We start from the raw sequence: 12297 nt of genomic DNA, 5'->3' as shown, positions 1-12297 counted from the left end.
GCAAGGCACTTCGTTCTCCTCTCCTTTCATTGGATACTGAGCACATGGCCTCCAGAGCAATGCCAGCTCCTGCTTGCTGTGATACCACAGTTCAGTTAGCTTGTGACTCCCAGATGGCAATACAGGCCACCACCACTAGGTTGGCTCCTATTAAAGTTGAGTTTCATGAAAGTGGTCCTGCCACTTAACACAGCATCAAGGCAGTTTAGGAAACCTGGTCTAGATTAGGGTGCTAAAAAAGAGAGGAATAGGGTTTCTCTGTTTAAAACACATTTTGCCAAATGTGTGATGGCAAATGTGGACTGAATTGTTGACATGGAAACAGGATCGGAACAGACACTCCTCCCTCCCTCCTTCAGTGTGGGCAGAGGAACATGCACAAGCCCTTACACACACACACACACACACACACACACACACACACACACACTTATCCCTGGCCCCTAAGCAGGCTGCAAACATGGCATGGAATCCTTACTAGGAATAGGGCAACATTTCAGAAATAAATGCTTCTAACCCTGAAAACAAGAGGAGGGGAAAATATAGTATTAAAGAAGGTTATGAACAGGAGCGAGGGGGGTGGAGGGAGGGAAGAGAAGGAAGAAAACTAGAGAGGTATACTTGAGAGAGTGCTGGGTTTTTTGTTTTTTTTTTTACTCAAAGGCACAGCATTCTGAGATAGCAGCAGCACTGAGGAGAGCCATCTATTATTTAGAAGAGAGTGACTTACAAAATGTGGAATGGAGTCCAGGATCTCTTGGATTATGTCCTAACCCAAAATACTTTAGGTGGGGGTGGGGGGGGTGTATGGCAAAGTGCTGAGCTTCAGATAATGCTGCTCTTTCCAATGGTTTGTTTTGTGCATTTCCTTTCTTCCTTACTAGAATTCTGAGGCTTAATTCTTTTTTTTTTTCAATATGCTTCTCATCTTGCTGGGGAAGACCAGACTAATGAGCAAGTAACATGGAATGTGTTCGACTCTTCACTCATTGGGCAACAGCAGCTGCCAGCCTTGTCTTCCTTTGGGGACTAAGTTCCTTCCCCACCTCCAACCAGGATTTTTCAACCTGCCTCCTCTCCCCCACACTGATACAGGGCTGGGGGAGGAGGGGCAGGATGAGAAATTTTTAACAGGGCAAACTGATGTGGAGTTTGAACATAAGGCAACGATCCATTTGCTGAACACAAACTGTAATGCTCAAAGAGTGACATGGATTTCCAAGGTGAGGGCAGTGCTGCCCCTGAAAATTAACAAAAGGGTTTGGGGAAAGAGACCAGGTTAAAAGACCTGTCAGAGGGTTCAAATGAATACCCGTATTTGATTAAGATTTTACAGTGACTTGACTTCCAAAACTTTAGGCTGCATATTAAAAGACAAGAAAGTGGACTGAGCTGAAGTCAAGGAAATCTATTATTTTACCAGCTCTAGATTGAGAGAGTCAAAACCTGGAATGGATCGCAGTAAAGACAGATGGAATGGAACCCTAAGGTACAGCACATTCTGTTCCTGTAATATAAATCTCAACCTGCAGGGGCTTAAAAAGGGAATGCAAACGAAAAGGAGGGAGAAAAGTAATAGAAGAGATGTTGGGCCAAATGTAAGAAACTTCTTTTAAAAAGCTGTTATATATTGGTTTTGTGGCCTTCTGTATATTCTTGATGTTAAGTTGTTCAGAAATAACATCAATGCAAAAAGCATGTAAAGCATCTAGATCTGAAACCAATGAACCTGGGAAAAAAGGGCAACTGCAACATTTCAGAATGATAAACCTGATTAGAACAGTAGATACAGGACCAAGAGCAGACTTGGAAAATATTCTGAATTTTAAAGAAGAAACTATGCAGCTGGTTAATTTAAATTTTCAGTTTTGATAGTAACACAAAATACGCACATGCAGCTCATTTTTTTCTATGACATATTTCAAGATTTACAAACCAGTGCTCTGAATCAGAACATGTACACTTTTAACTTTAAAAAAAATCTGGATTTAATATTTCTCCTAGCTTGCATCATATATGTGGTGGTGTATTTATTTATTAGGTGCAGAATCCAGTCCTTACAATATTTTGGACCACATTTTTCTTACAGCATACCACCCACCTGTACCAAACACTGTTAGAATTTAGGAGTCTCACATCATCATCCAATAGCTTCAACCACCATCAATCCTGGGGACCATCACCTGCCATGAAATCCCTTATTATAAGGTTATAAATTATTACTTTCAACCATGCACATATGATATACAACAGTTTCCCTTACTGGTGCATTTTGTTAATAAAATCCTATAAACCTGATCTCGGTTAAAAGCCTGCAGAATGACAGATCCTTCCCCCAAAGTGTTTACAAAACTTCAAAACAAAAGAAACAGAAAGGGAGATATGAAACACTGAAATAACATAACCTGCAACTATCTTAGGGCATTTTTCCACTAAAGAATTCATGTTCTCCATCCAGTCTTGATCAGGAAACTATATTGATATGAAATTTGCTATTCCCCCTTGCTATCCTGCCCTCTACTACCTATTCCAGGCCCCGATGACCCTCCAAGGTAATGGATGATCAAGCCCAACCTATTTTATGCAAGTTGATGTCTGCTCTTGCATGGTATAATAATAAGAGGATTCAACATGAATACTCGAAGACAAAGGATGAGATGAAGGATACTTCATTGAGACACAGTTGCCACGGCACATAGATGCTTTGTTACATGCAAGCACAAATACAACTGGGCATGCTTATAGTACAGGTGGTCCTCCACTTACAAACATTTATTTAGCAACTGAAAGTCATTTACAACCAGTCCTCGCAGTTACATTCGTGGCAGTATCCCTGGAATCACATGATCAAAATTTGGGAGTTGGCAACCAGCCTGTGTGTATGACGATTGCAGTGCCCATGGCTCACCTAGCATCTGCCTTGGTTAGCAATGAAAATTCTCGTCCCAATTGTGGTTGTAAGTGGACTGTACTTTATCCATATAGTAGGATCCACAATCTTGGGCCAGTCACTGGGACCAGAGGTTTAGTCTTCGGAGCTTTTGGATAGGGAACGTCTCTCTCACCAGAATGTAATTTATCCATATATCCTGAAAAACTGTAATTAAAAGGAAGCCTTTCATCATTTTCAGTACATTGGTATTTCTTCTTACTGTTATTGATGTACACTACATTGTGACAGGAGAACCTTTTTATTTTCAAATAATTACTTTACAAATTTTTTATTTGTAGGCAATTGGCTACTTACGTACAATAATATAACTGAGGTTTGTGAATGTAAATTTGAATTCTTTAGAAAAAAGAAGTATATGTTCTGTTTAACGTACGATAAAACATACCATTTAGTGTTTGTAAATTTTATGCACTGAAATACGTACTGTTCCAACTTAACTCCAGTTGCTGACTTCCATTAACAGAACTGATGATAGAAACCATATTTAAAACATACACATTAAGCCATACAGTATTAAAAGTGGTTTGACTATATGTACTAAAAATAGTTGGGATAAGACACTACACAAAGCTATAAGCCACATATTAAAAATACAATAGTTCATATGACTATGATTGCACTTTTTAAGTCAAGATTTAGTCATGATTACTAAATAGAGTTGTCTCAATTCTTATATTAAAGGATGTTCTAAAAATCCAACGATTAGACAAAGTACTTTAAACCCAACTTATCAAAATATATTATAGCTTAATATGACAGAAATCCAGTTCATACTTGGGTTTTAAAAAGTTACCCAATTCATACATCATGCTAAATCAAAATGCTATTTGATTATTTTAGCACAATCAATAAATCCACCTGTTATGGTTTGTAATTCATAATTTGTAGCTTAGCATTATTGGCCATTACAATCACTGCAGCAGCGTATGCTGCAAAGTTGTCATTAAATAATGCCTTAATACACTACAAGCAACGTTGAAAGTGTTATTGTATGATCCCAACATATCAATAGAGTTGACTGAATGACTCTGTCACATTCCCAGTTTAACCTACTTCACAAAAATGTTGGGGGGGAGGGGGGGAGTTTGTATTCTTATTCTTTATATACCATCCAATAGCCAAAGTCATCCAGGTGGCTTTCAGATTTTAAAAGCAAATGCAAAGGTAACATGAAATCAAGGAGAGGATGCAATTGTCAATAAAGCCAAGCAAATTAAGAAAAATACAGCTGGTGTCCACCAGAGGGTTTTTTTAATGTTTTCTTTTGCCACGTTTGAATATGTTTGCAAGAAAGGATTCCCCTCCCCCAAGATTAATTCATGCAATTAAAAAAGCCTGAGTGATGATAGTCATTGACAAATAAGAATAAATTATGATAGAATAGCCCACCTTCATCTTCTCTACCAATATTTTGGCCAACTCAGCATCTGATCTGGACTCTTAACATATTGGCTCACTCAATTTCCTCTTTCAACATTGCTTTTGAAGCATGGTGTATAAACATCCATTTGAACAGAAGACAATGAAGAACAAATGCAACGCACACTATATGCTGTACTGTTCTCTTAAACTAAACTGACTGTATTTCATCAATTTTTTTTTCATTTTACACTATATATGTGAACATCCAGAAAAAATAAAGTGTATTTTCAGTTATAAGAAAGACAGCTGTTGCTTAATGGAATGTCTAATAACAGATGAAAACTGGCATTACTTTGTAAAATGAGACACCAGATTTGAAACACGCTTGAAAGCAGACTTGCTGCAGATTGAAGTGGTGAACACACTAAACCATGTTGGTTTAAGGGAAAATTGCCTACTTTTATACTATTTTCATAACTACTAAGTTATAAACTATGGTTTACAATGTATGGATTTCAAAACAAATCATACTATAGCCATTTTAATACCATTTTAATACCAAATATACAGAGCAGTGTAATCTATATATATAAAAGCGAAATACCACTCACGCATCACCACAAAATATCCAGAACCGTAAAGTCTACAAACTTGAAATTTGGCACATATGTTCCTCTTGGCTTCTAGGTGCTCACTAAGAAAGGGTTTTTTGAAATGACCATCCGACCATTCGTATTTCCTATATTATTATTAACACACTCTGATGCTAAGGAGTTCTGCCCCCCCCCATACCTGAAAAGAACTGTGTTCCAAATGCAAAACACAAACAGAAGAGAGGAGTTTCAGTTTCAGAGCACCAAGCAGCTTTAGTACAGAACAGTTGAGCTAAGCCATGCCCAAGCTCCTTGCTGTCTTCCTTGCTCACCCAGCAAATACTGTTTCACTTTCCAAACATCTCAACTCTCTCACACACTAGCAGGACGCTAGCCCGATGAATACCGATGGATGCTGGTAGGCACAGGCAGATTTTTTCCCCTTATTTTCCTCCCAAAAAACTAAGCCTGACCACATAGTTTTGTAACAAAGCACAAGTATCAAGCTAGTTAACTAATAATGTTCAGTCTGTACACATTTGGGAGGTATTTCGCATTGCCCTGATTGAACATGCAGAGAAACTGTGCCACCTAATTTTAATTTTTATCCTCATAATCGGCCTATTAAATGGATTAGGTGAAAGCTTCCCAACTGAAAGTGAAAACATGAATTAGTCTTCCACATTTTGCTTTTAGTGGCACAGGAATATTTTTCAGCTGGATATACTTTTAATGTTAATGTTGAAGATTAAAACTTCAACAGGTTTGAAATTTCTTAACTAAGCCTTGGTGAATCTTGCTAAAAGCAAAATGCTTCCAAATATATCCACTCCTCATATAACGACCTCAGTTGGCAACCATTTGCAAATACAACAATAATAAAAAATAGCTTTCTGACCAAAGCGCTGTGTCTGTCTGTGTGTGTGTGTGTGTGTGTGTTGTATTCATTTAGCATTTCACTTAGCCATCTAGTTTTTGGAATGGAATTCAATAACTAAAACAGTTAAAGGAGCTGTGGTGGCGCAGTGGTTACAATGCAGTTTTGCAGGCTAATTCTTCTGCCCACAGCTAGTAGTTCGATCCTGACTGGCTCAATATTGGTAAAATTAGGACACAGATTGTTGGAGGCAATATGCTAACATTTGTAAACTGCTCAGAAAGTACTTTAAAGCAGTATGGAATGGTATATAAGTCTAAATGCTATTGCTATAGGAGTGAGCATGCAGTGATTACAGAACTGATTTTCGAAAGAAAAGGGTTTGCCAAGTAGCTGTATCTAATACATAAGATTTCATATTGTAAAAATTAAAAAAAAAATCTCCAAATGAAATAATTCTTAAATATCCCTTTGCTTGAGGCAAAGGATATCATATAAACTTTATGTTTTAACGGTGCATGTAAGTATGTATATATGCACATAGGTAAATTACCACAGAAAAAAATGTTCATAATTATTTATTTTAATGGTTATCTGAGGGTTTTGAACAGCAGCTGAACTGGACTGAGTTGAGAGCCAGAAAACACTGGGTAAGCTAGGAAACAGGAACTTAAAGAGGCATGTCAGAAATAGAGACAACATGGAACTGCACTCAACTTTAAACATTCAATTTTATCGTGAGTGCAATTCAAAATACCAGTTTTGAGGTACAAGTCTTTGAAAAGACCTCAGATCACAATGCATGTCAAAGAAATGCTATGTAAATTATAAATGCTTGGTATCATCTTGGACAAACATAGCAACAGAGAGCACAACACATCAGGCCTTTGTGGTGACATACTTTTAACTATAGAACACCTTTCCCCAAGCAAACACATAAAGTTTGCTTTTTTATTACTTTCAAAAGATTAATTAAGATATTAAAAGATAGTTATGTTATTCTAAATTGGAGCTGAGCATCTTGAAGGGGAATATATGCCAAATATTTTATCTTTTCAAGCGATGTCTATTTGTTGCCAGCTGTCATACTAGAACCACACTGGTGGTTCAGCTGTTGAGACCCAAGTGCCATGTGACAGGGTGCGTTCCCGTCCTCACTCTAGCTCTAGTTTTGAAAGCATGCAAATGTGAGTAAGTAGGTGCCACTTCGGTAAGAAGGTAACAGCTCTCGTAAAGCCATGCCAGCTACATGACTGCGGAAATGTCTTTTGGACAGTGCTGGCTCAATGGCCTTGAAACAAAGATGAACACCACTTATAGTCGGCAATGACTAGCGAAGTCTGCAGGGACTTTTACCTTTTTTACACTAATAGTGGAAATGTTACTCCAAGTGATTTAAATGGAAAGGGGAAACTACCCCACTCTATACTGTTCTTGTCTCACCACCTTTTTATGACACAGAAACTGTTCAGCAGCTCACAGCTTATACTAGGTACCATCTTCATATGTAACTCATAACTCAAGATTATAGTTTAATGTTACATATATTCTCTCCTTGGCCTCAAGTTTCTCACATTTAAAGTTCACAAGGAGTGGTCCTGGGGATGGAAAAAGGATACTTTGCATACAAAAGTAGCAACTGGCACAAAAAGCCATGGACAGAAAAATACAGATGTAAACAGCAACAGGCTTAACTTGATTACTGAGCTTGCTCATTTTTAGGTTTACACAATGCACCGATTCATAAGCTACACAAATGAAATAGGCTTATTCAACATGCTAAAACCGCATGCACACAACACAAACTTAGCCAAAGTTAAAACAAGCTTCCTATATTGTGTGACTGCAACTGCTAAACTAACCACGCCTTTTTGTAGTATGAATTCAATGAAATTTATTGACTAGAAGATATGCTGCAGATTATACTGTTAATCCAATTTATAATGTCAATATAACCTTTTATTTTTTAAAAAATAAATGATCTCTTGCTGTTTCTGTTTTACAGAAATATTAAACATGGCACTAACAGTTTAGAAAAGGACTACCAATGTAATATATGCTTATTTACTTAAAAATAAGTCCCTCTATGTTCAACAGGCTTATTCTCAGGAAGCACACATATTTTCAAATGGAATTATACATAAAATGCAGTTTCATTATCTTCTGAACTGATGGAAGAGAAGTTTAATCATATCTTATCAATTAACTGATAATGGATTTACATTACTAGAAAAAAATCATTATATCTGAATATATTATTTTATGATAAAGCAAAGTCATGTTTTATTCTGGATCATAAAATGGTTCACTCTTTAACCATTCAAATGTGTACAGAGGCCTCTGTTACAAGCTTTTTAAAAAAGAAGAGCCCAGATGTTGGTCAGGATTAAGGTTATACCAAACACATTCTACTCTGCCATATTCCAAACAAAATGAAGGAGACAGAAAATATGGACAAGGAGATAACAGGAATGGAACATTAGGGAAGAGAATTTTTACACAATCCTACTATATTCAGATTTACTTATTGTGTTTAGAACTGTACCATGTGAAGAAAAAAACACCTGGATTCAAAACATTAATAACAAATTTAATACTTGAGGAATTAATACCATAGCAGCCTTCCTTAGATTTTAAGAGATAAGAGCATCGGATGTGTTAAGTGAATGCAAGTGTTTTGGTTTCAAAAGTCATTAAAAGGAAGTGTGAACTTTTCCATAAGACTTACTATGTACATAGACTGACCCCAAGGGAAAAAGTTTTGAAATTATGTATTCATACAAATTAACAATATAGGAAGATAGGTTGCAGGTGCAAATTCCAGAACACAAAGATATAAATTTAAGAAATAATCATAAAGAAAAAGAGTTGGATGCTTTGCCCACTTGATGTCAATCCATCTTCTGGCTTTGTAAGTTAAACTTTATCCCAACAATGCTTTCTGAAATGTCATAAAGAGAAAACAAGTTAAAATATGGTTTGGGGGTGGGAAGGTGGACAAAGACATATATGCAGTACAAAATTACCAAAGAGGCAAAAAAACATTAAGCCATCCCTCCTATCCATCAATTTTTTTAAAAAAAAAAAGTCCGAATCTTTAGCACTATGAGAAAAAGTGAGTCTATCTCAAAATGTGCAAACTCTAACATTCACTGGTTATAATTTGGTTTAAACATTAAGTTTTTTTCATTTAATTATTCCTACAGGTTCTCCCAAAAGAAAGGAATTTAGTACTACTTATTTAACAAATACAGCTTTAATCTTCTTTAAGTATTTTTTGAGTCAGAAATAAGGAAAAACAAAGTAAAAAACCACACAAGCTTATTAAAAATATCATTGACTGGATATTCTATAAAATTCTATGACTAGAATGATAGCGAAAAGCCTTATCTGCTATCATCTTTTTAAAAAACTGCACACAGTAAGAATGTTCTGAGTCTGGATTAAGGAAAGACCAATTTTAAGGAAAAGTGTCTCCCTAGAGTCAGTCACTTCCCAAACTACAGATTTCCTATATATTACGTTTTACAAGACATTAGAGATATGCAATGATACAATGTTAAAAAGGTTTGATTTGTGATGTGCTAAAGTAAAGTGATGGATTCTGAGTTTTTCATATTTCTATAAAGCTATAATATGGCAAACCCCCTTCTATGAAAATGTCCTGTTCTATATTGCCATTAAATATACAGTCATTGTAATACAGAAAGGTTGGCTCCAATTTCATTGAGGACAGCTTTTACCATGGGTTAAAAAAAGGAACAATTTAGTATCTCTGAATATAATGCTCCTAATGCCCATTGTCTGTCAGTTAAATCCAACAGTATTTACTTCCAAAAAGCATGCACAAAATATGATTGAAAAGCTATCATAAATTATTTAAAAGTTTTAAGTGACAAGGTCATGTATACATGACATCATATACATAGGGCAAATAGGTTGAGTAAACAAAGTACTACCTCTTCCTACAGGGAAATCCAGATGCTATGTTATTGAAAGCAAGGAGATTTGGAATTCTAATTCAGGAAAAGATCATAATTACCCCCAATTTGCGATTTGGCTTTTTGAGCCAATCCACTAGGATGGCATGTGAACCACTTTTTGGTCTTTCTTTTCTTTATATGGCATTATTTCTGGGGATGTCTGAACTGCATTGCCTACAATCTAGGAAAATCAGCAAGATGACACTGGATTCCCTGCATTGGTGCCAGTTTTCCAAAAGTCAATTGCTACTTTCTAGCATGTACATGACAAACAATGCAAACAATAACCAAAGTCTTTACTATATGAACAGGGGGTACATCTTTTCTAATAGTGGATAAAAAAGTGTGAAGTAGGAGATGTACAGTACTTTTGGTAAACAACAGTGCAGCAGACATTTGCAAAAATGAATCAAGCAAACGTAAATTCATTTATACTATAAACTCACTCGCCAAAACCAACACCAACCATAAGAACCTTCGTTGCCGCCCTGACCTAACCATACAGCAACGTGCCCGCTCCCGTGTACTCCGCATTGAACTCAAAAACCGTCTAGACAATGGAGAGAAGGACCTGTACATTGACTACCATGCTGACTGTATCAAAAGTAAGCCACGCAACCCAATACTCAGCTTTTACCCTCAACCACAACCCTACCTCAACCGATCCACCATCACCCAAGACTAGGCATGCACGCCCCCAACTACCTCAATTCCAACTACTGCCGGCCTTAAATGCAAACTACTCAATGCAAGAAGCCTCGTGAATAAAATACCTGAATTTCTCATCCTACTAAATATGGCTAACTTCGACATTATATTTGACTGTGAAACATGGCTCAATGCATCTCTCCCCGACTCCATGACCACAGTAAGAGACTATCATGTTTACCGATCAGATCGTGAAAATCGTCGAGGAGGTGGTGTTGCTATCTTCTATAAAAAATCCTTACATCTAAAAAATATCCAAGTTACCCAGGAGCTTGCTCTTCCTGAGACCATCATCTGTGAACTATCCTTAAATATCACAATTCGATTCTTACTATGTTACAGAGCACCTGATTATGACATCGAACATGTAAACAAGCTAAATACATTACTAACATGGGCTGCATCCTGCCCATACCCTTTTATCTTTCTTGGTGATTTCAATCTACCTCATATTGACTGGACCCTAAATGATTGTACAACTGAAATAATACACACAACCTTCTACAATGCTATTACAAATCTGGGACTGGAACAACTAGTAACCAACAACACTAGACTAAACAACTGCCTCGATCTCATCTTCTGCAATAGTTTGAATTTAATTTACGGAATACAAACTAAAGAACCCTTTTCCAGTAGTGACCACAATATGATTGACTTTTGTCTCAACATACGTCCACACAAAAAATCACCACAATGATGTAATCCCCAATTGTAACTTCAAAAAAGGCAACTATGATCTTATAGACAACGATCTCTCATCTCTTGATTGGCAATCTCTATTCACTGGATGCAATACTGTTGAAGACCATTACAACATATTTTTACTTGAAGTCAAAAGAGTCATCAAACTATATGTACCAACAACTCCCAAAACAAAACAAAAAAACAGATTACCCATAACAATAAGGAAACTTCAATCCAAAAAGAGATCACTCTGGCGGAAAAACAAATCTGGTCACGTTGCCAATTTCAAAAACCGATACAAAAATTTATGCCACCAGATAAAGACCGAATGCACCAATTATCACATTAAACAAGAGGAAAACCTTCTAAGCACCAATTCCACCCATGCTTTTTACAATTTTGTAAACAACAAACTAAAAGACTCAAGGTCCATCCCTCCCATGATAGGACCTGGTGGTAAAGACTGCAACGACACCATTAAAGCCAAAATCTTTAACACATTCTCCTTATGCTGCGTCACCTGTAAAGTCATGGAATCAATTATTAACCAATCCATCATCCTCCACTTAGAGACAAATAACCTACTCTCCAATAAACAATTTGGTTTCAGAAAAAAACTATCCTGTAATCTGCAACTCTTACACTGCAAAAACATATGGACGACACAACTCGACCAGGGCAAAGCAATAGACGCAATCTACATAGACTTCTGTAAAGCCTTTGATTCAGTGGTACACGACAAACTACTCCTAAAAATAAAATCCTATGGTATCTCTGGACAACTGAATAACTGGATAGAAGCATTCCTGTCAAACAGACAACAAATGGTCAAAATTGGGAGCGTCCTATCAAATCCAGTACCTGTCAATAGTGGTGTCCCCCAGGGCAGTGTTCTAGGACCAACTCTCTTCATACTCTACATAAATGACCTCTGTGATCATATTAAGAGCAATTGCGTTCTCTTCGCTGATGATGTAAAGCTGTTCAATACCACAGACAATACTGCTACCCTACAAAAGATCTTGACTATGTATCAGAATGGTCAAACAAATGGCAACTTCAAATCTCAACAAATAAATGCTCTGTCTTACATATTGGCAAAAAAATCAGAAAATAAAATACAAGCTGAATAGT

At 36.7% G+C, this 12297-nt stretch overlaps 1 long non-coding RNA gene across 1 annotated transcript in view; it reads right to left on the bottom strand.

Annotated features, from left to right (window-relative positions):
- Positions 1–2653: 2653 nt before the first annotated feature.
- Positions 2654–12297, bottom strand: part of LOC148129889 (uncharacterized) — a 29102-nt gene continuing 19458 nt past the window's right edge. Inside the window, exon 2 of the long non-coding RNA XR_015750446.1 lies at positions 2654–3097. This is a non-coding gene — a long non-coding RNA (uncharacterized LOC148129889). The remainder of the gene's footprint in view (positions 3098–12297) is intronic.

The sequence above is a fragment of the Notechis scutatus genome, chromosome 8, assembly GCF_049901735.1.
Source record: "Notechis scutatus isolate UNSWTSFEM ecotype Mainland chromosome 8, rNotScu1.2, whole genome shotgun sequence".
Classification (NCBI taxonomy): Eukaryota; Metazoa; Chordata; class Lepidosauria; order Squamata; family Elapidae; genus Notechis; species Notechis scutatus.
The sequence above is the reverse complement of the archived record's forward strand: the minus strand, read 5'-3'. Positions and strand labels throughout refer to the sequence as shown.